The sequence below is a fragment of the Thalia democratica genome, chromosome 8 (genome assembly GCF_965202585.1).
Source record: "Thalia democratica chromosome 8, ktThaDemo2.hap1.1, whole genome shotgun sequence".
Taxonomy (NCBI): domain Eukaryota; kingdom Metazoa; phylum Chordata; class Thaliacea; order Salpida; family Salpidae; genus Thalia; species Thalia democratica.
In genome coordinates, this window is record NC_139172.1 from 24,249,516 (window position 1) to 24,264,617 (window position 15,102).

Consider the following 15,102-nt stretch of genomic DNA (forward strand, 5'->3'; position numbering starts at 1 on the left):
TAGATACAAGTTCAATATTTTTTAAGGTAAAAAAACATCATTCTTAAACTCAAACCTTTGCAACAATAAACGTTTTTTGGGCAAAATTGAAAGTGTTACATCATGTGTAACTTTACTTGCACCATTTATGATTTATTTTAAATTAAGGCCACAGTGGATAGTGGAGTCCAACATATTTTTGGAAAAATAACATTGACTCTTTTGTGAAAGCTTCATATATAAACTAAAAGCCAGTTTTTAGAGAATTTAAATTTTTTTATATAATTTCTGATATATTTTAAACTTTATAAAAAGTTTTTAATACAAATGTATGAACCACAAAATTTTCAGAATCAGTTTTCCAGGAAATTTGAAAAATCACTAAAAATCTATCTAATCTTTTTGAGCTAGAGACCTCAAACTCTCAGGAAACATACCTTTTTATAGTTTAAAAGACTTTCATTGTTAAAATTTTAAAAATATATATAAATATAAATTTAGATTAAAAGTACAAAAAAATAAAGATGTTTGTTTTTAATTATATGCCTAAAAGTTGAAAAAAAACTGTGCATTAAATTGATTTAAATATTAGTAATGGACTTTTTGCAAAAATTTGAAGAAGATTGATTTAAAAATGAAGGAGAAAATACATTTTTAGTGAAATAGTCTTTTTTGCTATTTTGGTTTGCACCTTCCATTAGGAACCTATTGAGGTCACTGACTTTGATTGCTCATATCTCAAAAACAACTTTAAAAATTTTTAAGAGTTGAAAAATTATTATAGCTCAGATAATACTATACAAAACAAGATCAACTTGTAAAAATCAATGTGGACTCCCTATGGCCAAAAACTACTTTTCAATCAATAAAAAACTCATGGTGGTAGATCACTTGAAGAACACCCACAAGACTGAAATCTCAACAATTATAACCACCAAGTGTGGGAAAATCATGAAGCTCAAATCTCTAAATAAGTAAGTGGTCACCACAACAAAATATCAGACCAACAATCAAACCATATGATCACTGCTACAAGAGTGAACCCACAATGACTTGTTGGCGAAATATAATTAAATAGTGTTATAACAAACACATTAGTCTTTAGAACTATTCTTAACAAAGAATTAACCAATTTTAAACAAATATTTTACTGTAATAACATTAACAAAAATTTAAACTATTTATTGTAAACTAAGCTTGAGAATTCGCAAATATAAACAAAATGAACTAGTATCTAGAAAGTTATTTGTATTTGAAAAGAATGTAATTAAAAAAAAAATGATGTAAATGTCATAAGAACTTGCCTAGACTTGGAGAAATTATAGACCAGCATGAGTTTTGCAAAAAATAACTCAAACAAATCTGTTTTTTTTTAATAACCTGAAAAAAAAGTCAAAAGACCTACATTGGCATGAGTTTTATAAATATTTTAACTAGCCTGAGTGTGAGTAACACTTTAACAATATGTTATGTTTAGAAAATTAAAATGTAATAATTTCAAACTTTTAATTTATTTTTGTTATTTTCTTTTAATTTTGTTATAATTTTTTAATTTGATCTTGCTATTTAATTGTGAGCCTGACAATACAAATAAAAATCATAACCACCCATGATAATTGAAAAGATTATAAGAGATATAAACACTACCACACTAAGTTTACAACTAAGTTTTATCTACAAACTTAGGAAAAGAATGTTTTTTGTTTTGTTTTAAAATTTAAAAGTCACAAGTTATCTATAAGAAATAAATTTTGTTATGAAAACTTTCCACAACAAGCCAGCTATTGGATTTAGTGTTATAATGTTTTACATTACAAAAAAAACTCAAGTGAGTGATTTATATTTACTTCTAGGTCTAAAACCTATATATAGCTGTACAACTGTAATTTCTTACTTTTTAAAACAGAAAAATTTGTATGATTTAGGTTACAAAATATCCCAATCCCCTTTAATTTATTTTAGTGTTACTATTACTAACAAACCACATGATTAGTTTTAACATTTATTATTGTTTTCACCTCTTTATTAACTTCTTTAAACCTTAAAATATTTATAATTTATTTTTCCTTGAAAACAACAATTTCAGCATTAGCTTTACAAACTATACAGGAAAAAAGAATATAATATAGTTTGAGGTAAAACTTGGAAATATCAGTATCTATATTTTAGAATATTGGCTACTACAAAAAAATTATAACTAGGTTTGGATTTAACTAATTTCAAAATGTTGAAACTCAAAGCTTGACAATCAAACTATAGTTACAGTTTTCTCCACTTTACTTTTTAACCTTTACTTATCTTTCTTATAAGATGGTAATTAAGGCATTTAAAATCATATGTTCTAATATGCAAAATATTTTGGTCAATTTCGCACGGATAAATACTAATACAATTGAATATTTTTAATTGTTAAGTAAACAAAAAACAATGTATTTTATAGTTTCAAATAAAAGCTACCAAACTTGAGCTTTGCAATGATCTGTAGGTGTAGGCATATAACTAGAGTGAACATTTTTATATGAATGAACTTTTCACTAGTATCATTTATTTTTTACTATCAATAAAGGAAAAGTCATGAAACATTTAGAAAATTAGTTCAAGTACAGAAAAAGCTTTAATTAAAAAAATATTTTTCAAATTTCTTTATAATATCAGATTAAAATTGAAAAATTGTTCCTTTTTAAGGAAACTACTCGTGACGTTTTTGTAAAAAATCAAATTCAGAAATATTTACAAAGTCAACAATATTTTTCTTAAGTTTGTACTAGTATTGACTAATATTAACTTGTTTTTACTGAACAACTTTGCAATTTTAAAATCTTTAAAGCATGAAATTAAGGTTCAATACAATACTATTGCTTTACTGTTTTCTTATAAACTACGAATTAACTTTTAGATTAATTAAATTGCTATTTCTACAAGATTATACTAACTAAAAAATGCTGAGAGCCTGGTACCAAATATTTTTTTACTAAACAAAATATTTAAAAAACTTATTTATAAATTAAGTGATTTTTATTGTTTTTAACACTTTTTTATCTTTAGGAATTAAATTGACTTAAAACAACTTATCAATCACAGTTTAAAAAATATAAACTAAGTAATTCCAATATTGTATAGGTATTTAATTAAAAACAATTTATGTATTCAAAATTACTTTAAATAGGACTACTGCTAAATTTAGCTGTACGAAATTTCAAAAAGGATTAATAAGAAGCTCATTGTCTAGTACTTAAGACTAAGATATAAAAACTTACGTAACGTAGTATATAAGACAATAAAACTACAAAACACAGACGAAACAGTTTTACCTTTAAACATTATATTTGGTTTGATACATTTGATTTCGCAACTTTTTGATCATATCTATACACAAATAAAATGACTTAAAGAAGGAAAAAAGTTACAGACAAGTTTGATTTTGTGTAAGACATTAGTTAGTCAAATATATGATAAAAAAATAAATGGTAAAAAATAGACGTCTGCAAAAACTTATATTTTAGCAATTTTTATTATAATAGATTTTTTAAATTTTAAACGATACTGATTTGCTTAAATAAAAAATCTACTAAATAAGCTTTTGATTACTTTTATTATTTTTAAGCAAATTTTAAACAGTGAAAAAACTGTAAAATGTGAAAACCTTTAAAGAATAATTTGGGACACGAAAAAATGTGTAATTACAATAATATGAAACTACTTTAAGGTGATAATCAAAAAGCATAGTTGGATGGAAGATTTCAAAAGATTAAGAGTTATAATTAATAAAAAAAAATTTGCTTCTTTCAATACAAATTTAATGCTTGATCAATTGTGTGGTGATTTTCTCATAGAAATCTAGTAACTTTGTTATATAAATATTAACCTCAATTGGCTACTTGTTTAACTTCTAGTAAAACAAAAAAAGGATCTAACTAAAACTTTAAAAGTAAGCGAGAAATAAGTTGTATAAGCGTATCAAACTATCGATGATTAGCTACAGAGGTATTAAATAACCGAAAATTTTAAATACTTGTATTTGGAAAAGCTATCAAAAAGTATATAGCGAGTAAACAATAAATATGTTTTATTTGTATAAAGGACAAAGGGTAAGAAAGATAATCAATTTTTTTAGTTTAGATGGTTAAACTTGAAACTGTTAGGCATACTGGTTCATTTTTTAAATGTTTTATCACTCAGTAAATACTGAAAATTTTATTCTACTTTTATTCTAATACTAAGTAGTTAATACATAAACTGCATTGCATGTCAGAATTTCACGGATACAAAAATTATTTTTTATTTTATAACAAAATTAGAATGTTAGCTTAACTATTGCTACAACAAATTTTTGTCTAATTTGATTTGGTAGGAAGTTAGCTTAATTAGTCTTTGGTAACAAAATATATTTTTAAAATGAATTTGGTATCTAACAAAATATCTAAATAAATTTAAACTCTAAACACTTTAGTGTGTCTTATAAAGTGATTAACACTCTATCAAATTTTATAGTTTTAACATTTTCGAGGTTAAGTTAAAGTTCGGTTTGTACATCTTTCTATTGCCCTTTTAAAGTATTATAATTTATTTAACGACAGAAGAAAAAATTACAGTAGTCATAATGGATAAACCAGATTTACTTTTATATATTCTTTGTAAAGGTAAGTTAAGAAAGCACCTTATTAGTCTAAAATTATTTTCATGCAAGCTTTTATTTAGATAGTTTTATTTTTTTACTTATAAACATTGTAGAATAAACGAGAACAAACATTATACGCAATTATACTAACACTTGAACTTTATTTATTTAAATTGAAAAAAGTTTTATTTATTAAAACAAACTTTGTTTAGGTTATTTCAAAACATGGTATAAATATATATATATTACCATATATTATAAAAAAATGTTTTGTTTTATAATAGCCACCAATTTATAGTTTTTGTGTACGTTTACTATGTATTTTTCAAATCAAAAATTTATGAGTTACACTTCAAAATATATTTATAGTTGTTGTTTACATTACTGTGTATTTTTTTAAATGTAAGACTTATGAATTATTTTTCAAAGTAAAAAGTTTAAACGGCTTAGTACACAATAAAAAATATAATTTAGTAATAATAAAATATATATTTATTAACAAAAAAAAATTAAATCATTACTCGGCTTCAAAAACATAAATTTAAACAGAAAAACTTAGATATGAAAATTTTAAAAAAGAAAAAAGTTTACAAAACAAAACGTAGTAAGCTTGAAAAGTACTCAACAAAGATTTTTAAGTAAAACATCCATTTCAGAACATTTCTAGCGGCAATTAAGATTTAACTTTACATTTTATGTCAATTTTCTAAAATTTACTATATTATGAAGCTTAGTATTATGAAAAACATCAAAAAGTTTTAACGGCAAACAAAAGTACAATTACTATAAGTAATTAAATTTTAATGCTTAATGTAACAGCTTAACCAAAAACTGAGGTATTAAAGAAAGTTTAAACAAAAAATAAGATTGAAATCATTGTACCTCGGTTTTATACTATTGTTTATAGAACGAGAAAAAAAGCGCTCACAAAATTTTGTCCTAGGACCTGGTGCACGAAAAAACCCATCGGTTACAGAGTCGAACCACACTTGGATACCTTTTAAAGTCTTGTCCAGAACATATTATAGTAAATGATAACAATGTAACAAACAAAAGTAATTAGTTAAGTATGTTATCTTGGTCATAAAGCAGACAAGTTATACTTTTAGAAAATAGCAACCATCAATAACATTGGTAATATTTATAGTTTTAAAGTTTTATACAAATCGTATATAAGATATTATTAGAAGAGTAAAAAGTATTAATCTAATGTTGTAGAAGTTTTTTTTAATATACAAAAAGGTTAAAAAATAACAAAAGTCTGCTAAAAAGTAATTTTTATATTAAATAGGCAGTTTAGTTTACCTTGGAAACTAATCTTCATGTTCTTTGTCTGAAAAGTTTTTATTTTCTATGCTGTCTCTCGTAATATCAATTACACAATCTTCAATATTCGTTTTGACGGGAGTGACCACGATTTCATTCAAGGTCACGACGCTGTCCGACGAAGCAAAACTAACTCGGTTGTGATTTGGCACTTTTTCATTTATCTTCACTCTGCTCTGTTTCGGCGCGAAACATTTGGACGTCTGCCCTCTCTCAAGCTGCTCCCTGAGCTCTCTCAGCGCCACGATGCCGACCAGACGACCCAGTTTCGTCACGAACACGTGATGCAGGCTCAGTAAGGAGAAGAGGGAGTGGACCTTGCGCAAGGTGGCCGTTCTGACAATGGTGAACGGCGACTCGTCAACTGGACACGTGGAAAAGTCTACCATCTCCTCGTGGATTTGAGAAAAGTTGGTGTTTTGTTTTGATGTCTCCGGGTGTTCAAAGTTGTTGTTGTCAGTTTGCAGCTGACTTACATTGGATAGACTGGTCGTGAACCTGCCGACTTTTCGTTCCTGCAAAACACTCGCAGAGTTATTATCACTTTGTTCTTCTTTCGCACTTTCAAAACTGCTCATCAAGTCGTTCAAATCCTCCCTTGCGATCGAGCCGACCAAAACCATGTCGGCTTTGTTCTCGACCAAGGGGTAGCAGAAAAAATCGTGCTTGAGCAAACTCTTCAGCTCCCTGTACGTCGTTTCCGTCCTCGAAACGGACTTGACGTCATGCACCATGAACTGCTCGACCGTGACGCTGCTTAAGTACTTGTCGCTCCTCTTCAACTTGGGCAGGTACGGCAGCTCCTTGATCTTAATGATGCTCTCGTAGACGCTCGGCGAAATGAGACGGGCCACGGCGTTCGAGGCCAGCACCGCCAGCATGACGGGCAGCATGTGCAGCAACTGGCCGGTGACTTCAAAGGCGATGACCGCCGTGGAGATGGTGTGCGTCACCGCACCGCTGAAGCTGGCCGCCCCGACCACCGCGTACGCTCCCGGCATGACCCGGTGCGCGATCCCGCTCGATTCGTCGACGAAGTCTTGGGGCATCAGAAAAGCGGTGGTTTCCCCGACCAGGCGGCCGAACGCGGCGCCCAAGAGGAAGACGGGCATGAAGCAGCCGGAGGGCACGGCCAGGATGATGGAGCCGGCCGTCATCAGGAAGTGGACGACGCAGAAGAGGGAAAGAGTGAAGAAGACGCTCTTTTCGGGGTGGAAGAATCCGTTGTTGAGGAAAGGGGACGTCGCGTTGACGTCGGTGGCGTTCATGGAAAACCAGGTTCTGTTGTCGAAGAGCTGGGAAAGTGCCTGCTTCATTGTGAAGTCGCTGGCGATGTACTGGCCAATGTGAAACGGGTACGTGATTAGCATGGTGGAAACCACGAACAGGATCGGGTATACAACAAAGTTCAGGCTCAGTAACTTTCTGATGATCTTTTTGTTTCTTATCAAGTTGACCAAAAACTTATGGTACATGACAAACAAGGATCCGAGAAGACCGCACAGCACTCCAATTACTATCATTATACCAATTTCTTTCAAATCAAACGGAAAGTCGAGCCTGAAGTTGGTGTTTATGAGCGCGGTGATGGTATTTTCCTTCTTTGTGATAACCGCAAAGACCCTGAAAATAAACGCGCTGCATGTGGCGCAGAAAAACCCGCGCCAGTAGTCTCTGAGGGCGAAATGCGCCGAAATGACCTCGATGCTGAAGAGGACGCCACCTACCGGCGCAGCGAACGTGCAGGCCACCCCGACCGCGCACGCTGCCGACAGGACGTGCACGTTCTTTGATTGGTCTTCGTAGGGGAAGGCGGCGAGCTTGTAGAAGCGGTCGTTGAGGAGGGTGGCCACGATGCTGGATATGTGGACGAACGGGCCCTCCTTGCCGATGGGCAGCTTGGACCCGATGGCTGTCACGAGACCGACCACCTTTGCGATCAGCACTTTGAAGCTCAGGTAGTCGTACAGGTACACGCCGCGGAGGATTGTTTTTATTTCGGGTATTCCCGAGCCGATTGCTTGCGGCGAGACCAGGCTGACGAACTTGGCGCTGAATAAGATTAACAGTAAGGGCAGACCGACCCAAACAGATACTGAAAGGAGTTTGTGGTGCAAGCAGTTTAAAAACAGCCAGTTTTGTGCTACGTGGATTGCAGTGATGCAATAATCCAGAGCGAAGCTTAAAATTGCCATTAAAAGCCCCAAAATGAACAAAAACAACCACTCAGAAACCATGGAATACATAAAACAGTATTTCAAAGAAGTTATAGCTTTACTTATTAATCCTCCATCTTCAAGCGTAGTTTTTTGAACTGAAGGTCTGTCCTCCTTTTTGAAACTTGACATTCGTTTGTAAGCTTTCTTTGCAGCTTCGCTCAAATCTTTTTTGTGCTTGCCATACATCACCGTCTGCTCATACTCCATGCACTTGGCGCTTATTGACAGCGACCTCTGCCTGCTTTCTTGAAACTCAGCCATGTCGGCTGTTTGGTTGTGTGAGAAAAAAAGTGTGTTAGATATAATACTATCTAAAAATATTCGGTTCAGTGTAATTTTGGATGAAATTTTTATGAAAATAATATTGGATCAAACTATATTGATCGACAACAAAGGTTACACAAAATATTTTTGTTAACATAATTAAAAAAAAGTGTACCTAAACTTTAAACTTTTTTCATACAAATAAGTTAAGCGTTTAATGTTATTAAGTTTAAAAGCTTTAATCTACGAGCTATAAAATTTCAGATAACAATTTAAAACATGAGTTCTAAAAAGTTAAATTTCAATTTGTAATCAAGTTAATTTGTACACAAAACCGTTATAACACGTTTAAAATTTATGACTAGAGAAACCCTTTAGCTTATTCTTTAAAAAGTTTATAAAGTTTAAGACCACTTAGGTTTTACTGCATTTAAAAAAATATACTTTTTAGTCATGACGATTTATTTATAACACTTTATCCATACCTTATCGATAGATCATTAAACTCAATAAAGGAAGATTTTTTAAACAATTTCATAACAAAAATGAACTATTTATAACAATTAATTAGACTAGTAACAAAAAATTATTAAATAATCACTTAATTATGTAGTTATAAAAGTTTTAAACTTTACATAGTACAATTTTTGTTCAGCTATCATTTTAACTAAATTTTGTATATGTATTACAATAAAACAAAGGTTCATCATTACAACACTCAAAATCTACTTTTCTTTGGAAAAACAAAAAAGGTCAAAACAAATAATTAAAAAATACAAAACTAGTTGAAACAAATAAACTTTAAAATACTATTTAGAACATAGACGACCCAATTTTTTTATATTAAAAAAATTCATAACTTTGCTGCAATACTTACTCATTACAGTTTTACTTTTGTGACAATGACTAAAGCATTTAACAACGTGTCAATAATAAGGTGATATAAAATAAATCACAAAAATTGGTTTTAAATGGTAAAAAAAGTTTAAAATGTTATTTCTTGGTTTTAGTTTAAAAACTAACCTCAATCATACGTACAGATAGAATTGGTAATAATTAAAATATTATACAAAGATAGTTTACTATAAGTCTTACTTAACAAAGGTATTAACTTTAAACGCTAAAAGGTTTAAACATAATTAATTTCAGTACTTAAGTACTTAAACTTTGTTAAGATACGTTTAACAAAATTTTTATTTATACTTTTTTATTAAGTAATATAAAGTGCAAATAAAATTTAAGTACAAAGAAAGTGGTACGATTTTAATTCATTCATTAGTTATGATATTTTTAATTATTTTAGCAAGTGATATTTTGTATAAGTGTTTGAATTTTTTGTAAATGGATGCATATAAAACAGTAATTATGTTGCTGTTTATTTTTTATAAAAGTTATGCAAGCTTCACTATAATAAAGTTCAAACAAAGAAATTTACCCTTATAACGCATAAAAACATATGCTCTATAAAAACAATAATACTTGTTAGATATTAAAATAATAAGATTTTATTATACATAATGTTTAGGGTTACGTTCATAACTTACAACACATTTTTTATATACTTTAATAGCTTAATTGAGGTTTTAAGTAGTTATTAATTCAAGATACTAGATGCCAAAAGAAAAGAATATTCATCTATAAACTGTTTTTAACTAACAAAACATTCTACATTTTTAGCTTTTTAATATCTTTTTACTGCTAAAAAATATGACTTATCATTAACAAAAGTAAAGTCATAAGCATGTTTAAACTAGTTGAATATTAAAGTAAATGCTTTATTAGATAAAACACCAAAATCTTTTTGTACACATAAGTTACAAAATAATACTTCATTAACATTTAAGTGTTTTATTAGCATTATCATTTCTTATTCCTAATTATACTATTTAACACATTCAAAGTATTTATAATTAAGTTGATTTATGATTTTGAGTGGAATTTAATAATTGGTTTTAACTATCTCTAACAGTTGTATATTTTATTTAAAAAATAAATGTTTTAAAATGACTAATTTTATATGTGTGCCCACAATTAAAACACTGTTATTGTTTCATTACACACAAAAGGTCTTATTATAAAACTAAAAAAAAATTTCAAAGTGTAATAATAGTACGATCACACTTCGTTTAGTTATTATAGTTCTAAAATCTTAAAAACGTAACTTTTCGAACCTACTTATATCTATAACAATATATATGAGCTGTAAACATACTATCTGTTTTTATATATCCCAAAAACCTTTTAATATAAAATTCAATTTTTAAAACTAGCATTTAAAAAACTTAAATCATTGTATAATAATATAGGATTTTAATTTTTTAAATATAGGATTACTTTATTCATTACTTTACTTTGCTCTATAATATTAATATAATATAATAATAGTTAATATAGTGTTATAACCACTGACCGATGGCTCGGTCGTAGTTAGGTTAGGTAATTGCTTATTATTGCTTTTCGCCTTAGTTTGCGACCGCGTCATGCGTTTTATGTCGTCCATCGATAAGCGTTTGGACGACATGAAATCTTAGTTAAAATATATATATATAATATTAAAACGTTCTAATATATATTCTAATATATATTCTAATATAATTATAAAACGTTCTAATGGAACGATCAATAACTTTAATGTATTGAGCTTATTTATAATCTAGTATCTAGAAAACAACTTTAAGTGAATGGTGAATTTATATACATTTAAAAACAAAACACGACAATGTGATAAAGTAACGTGATGAAGTTCTACCACAACTGACTCGAGGTTTTCTTAAGCTTAGTGACTGTACGCTGGTTACAATTTACAAAACTCAAGCAATTCTACTATCCTTTGCAGAGCTTCTATTCCCTTTGCCCAATCCGTCAACAACAACACAACAACCCAAAACATCCTTTTAACACACTAAGGAAAACTTATTTATTTTTTTTACTCTCTTCTCTACTTACTACGTCACGCACAAGTCTTTCTGTAATTTTCCACTTAAAACTTTGACTCCTTTGATGTAAATTCCACTTAACTTATCTTTGACTCCTTCATTGTACTTCTCGAAACAAGTAGTAAACTACTACTTGTTATACTACCCTTCCTACCTTACTTAATTGATTTGTTTTTATCTTCTGAGTGCTAAAATATTTGAAGTTATTTTCTCGTTCTAGCTTTTGAAACAAGTAGAAGCTACTACTTGTTATACTACCCTTCCCTAACTTCGTTTTTTTTTTTTTAATAATCTAAATGAGCACTTGTAGTTTGTATTTACTTTTGCTAGGCTAAAACCTCTACCCAACTTAAGACACTGCACCCAAAAAAACCTCACTACAGTCGTTAGTAGAACTAAGAAAAAGTTAAATTACGAAATTAATTTTTTACAGGAAACTGTAAAACTTTACCTTAAAACATGAATTGTTCGAGACTCAAAATATGAGAAAATAAACACGAAAAAATTATGCTAGTATTTAAATTTACTGGAAGTCTCTATCACTTCTTAATCTAAGTTTGAACAATGTTAATTTGGTTAAGCATGACAAAATAAAAAGCATTTTCATTGAAATAAAAATAAAATTCTTTAATAAAACAATAGTTTTCAGATTAATAGTTATTTTTAAATACTAAGAAAAACATTTTTTTGTAGAAATACACTAATAAAGTTTTTTAAAACGATTAAAAAAAATTAATTATAAGATGTTAGCAATTACACACAATTTTTAAAACTGAAAAAAAATTAATTAATACCTAAGCTACAATTTGTCTTGTAAGTACGTACACAGCTTCTCGTTGATAGGAACCTTCCGTTGCTGGAAAAGGAAATCTCTCGGACAAGGGGTTCGTTCTTCTGGGGGAAACTCGTAAAACACAGCTTCTCGTTGATAGGAACCTCCCGTTGCTGGAAAAGGAAATCTCTCGGACAAGGGGTTCGTTCTTCTGGGGAAAACTCGTAAAACCTTGGTGGAAAAGTGCTAGGGACTTAAAACTTAGCTTGATTGAGAGGAAAACAGAGTGCTACATCGAACTCGGTTTGTCTTGTCCGAAAAACTCTGGTGTATTTAAATTTGTCTCATTTACACAAGGGAACCAATGCGACAAATGATCTTCGTTTTTAAACGTTTCTTCTATTTCCGGAAAAGTTTTAGCTTCTTTAGAAACCGATTTCAAGGCCGTTCCCACCTGGAGGCAGTTCGAGATTCCGTGCGACTGTTCCATAATCTCGGCTGTCCCATCTCTTTCATCTCCATTTTTCCAAATCTTTGATAATAACCCTCCGTCATTTGCTACTTTCTCTTTTTCTTTTTTTATAGATGACTTCGAGATTCCGTGCGACTGTTCCATGATCTCGGCTGTCCCATCTCTTTCATCTCCACTTTTCCAAATCTTTGATAATAACCCTCCGTCATTTGCTACTTTCTCTTTTTCATTTTTTAAAGATGACTTTTGTTTTTTATTCAATTTTTTACTGTCTGTCTCAATCTCTTCCTTTCCTGTGTCTCTATATTTCATCTTGATATTTGGTTTATCCTCGGACGCAGTTCTTTTCACGACATTGATATCAATATCTCCACATTGAATAGAAAACAGGTGGTGTATATTTGTTTTTGCTTTGCAAAATCTCTCGAGTCCATCTTGAATGGTCAAGCAACTCATTTTTTCATCTTCTATATTTTTCAGTTTGAGCTCTTTAACTTGTTGTTTCCATTTGACTATTTCTTTACTATGTTTTTCTTCATGCTCTTTGTTTGCCTGTTTGAGTTCCTTTAACTCTTTCAAGAGATTTGTTATTCTTAGTTTTTTAGTTCTTAGTTTTTCTTGGATGTTTTCCTTTTTTCTCTTTTGCTTATTTAATCTTTCTTGTAATATTTCAATGGTATTGTTGGCATTAAGTATTTTGTCACAAAGCTCAGTTCCTTCCTTTCTATAATTTATTTCGTCCTGCCTTAAGTCATTTATAACTTCACTTTTTTTTCTAAGTTCGGCTTTTAACCTTTCTACTTCAGTTCCCAAAAATTCCATTGCCCCTTTCACGCTAGAATCATTAAATGATTGTACAGCTTTCTTTATGAGTACTTCTTGTAAAAGTTCCACTAACTCATTTTCTTGGAGAGTTTCTTCCTCTTCATGTGTAACGTTTGAAAGATTTTTTTCATCCTCAATTACCATAACTTTTGTTGCATCCTTTTCTTTAATAACCTCTTTTTGTTTGACCATTTTCTTGACATTTTTTTGGTCGTAGGCAAGGTGAGACTCTTTAGAATTTTTAACAAAACTTCCCACATCTTCGAGGTTGTTAGATCTTTCCTTTGCAACTTCCATTTCACTTAAAGTGTGCTTTTTTAGCTTAGTTGATGATTCATTTTCCACTCCTTCAGATATCTCCGTCTCTTGCATTTGAACTTTGCTATTTTCTTTTCGTTTCTCCTCCGTCGTATGTAAAATTTTTACACCAGATTGAGTTCGTACCTTTTGTGGTTTTGTTTCTTGAATCGTACCATCTTCTTTTTGCTTTTTGTTAGTTGTCTGGGCTGCCTCTTCGCTAGTTGGCGTTCGTGCTCTTTTCGTTGGCATAGTAACCTGCTTCCCACTATTTCCTTTTTGTATGTTATTTGTCGAGGAAAATGTCCTATCTCCTGATTGCGTTTCTACTTTTCTTGATCTCGTAGCGCTGATATTTATTTTCATATTACTCTCCTGAATATTTTTTGATGTTGTCCATGACCCTTCATTAGATTGCCATCGTCTCGATGGCATTGTATTCCTACTCACATTCCTAGTTGGTTCGTATCTTGATTTGTTGAGTCTCATATCTTCTTCTCTTCTTGGCTGGTTATTTCTTAATGGATAGTTTGATCGTCTATAATATGAGGACCTGGAAGGTGGCGTTCTTCTATTATCCCAGCGATAATGACTATTTGTTCGACGTATAATTCTTCTGTTTTCCGTTCTACCGTCATATCTTCTATCTTCAGAATCATATTTGTCTCTTCTGTGATCACAATTTTTGTTTCCATCGATTTCTGTTAAACTATCAGTTTCGCTTGCCAACAAAGACACAGCGTCTTCGGATTTGTTCGTGCTGTTACAACTCATTTTTAATTAAACCAAAAATGCTGTTAAGAAGAATAATTGTTATCCAAACGTTATTATATGTATATTTTATTTATTTATTTATTATTTTTATATTTTTATATTTTTTAACCAACTCATGTTTTATTTTTTTATTTTTGGATAAATATTATTTTCAGTAAATTTTATAGGTTCATATTACTTACTTTACTCTATTGTTTCAATGCATTCTCAATTTAAGTATACTGTGGCTCTGTTTTTTTTTTTTTTTTTTTTTTTTTTTGAAAGTGATGTGATGAAGAAATAATGTGTTTAATATTATAATAATTATCCCTGACCTTGTTGCTAATGAAGGAAAAAGGAAAAACAAAAAAAAAAATAATAAAACCAATATATACATGATCAGTAACGGCCACCTATTTCTCATTTTTTATCCCCCTCATTTGGTTTTTTTCCACATTTCTCCCTTAGTGTTTGAATAATAACAACAACAATTAAGATTGTTGCTATAATTGTATAAATATGTCCTAAAAGTCCTAAGATATTCTTAATTTTCTTCCAAATCGAATATTTAATTTTTTCCAGCATGGCCCTCACATTGTTGTAGTCCATAGTATGCGTTTCTGCCAGTAATTCTTCTATGT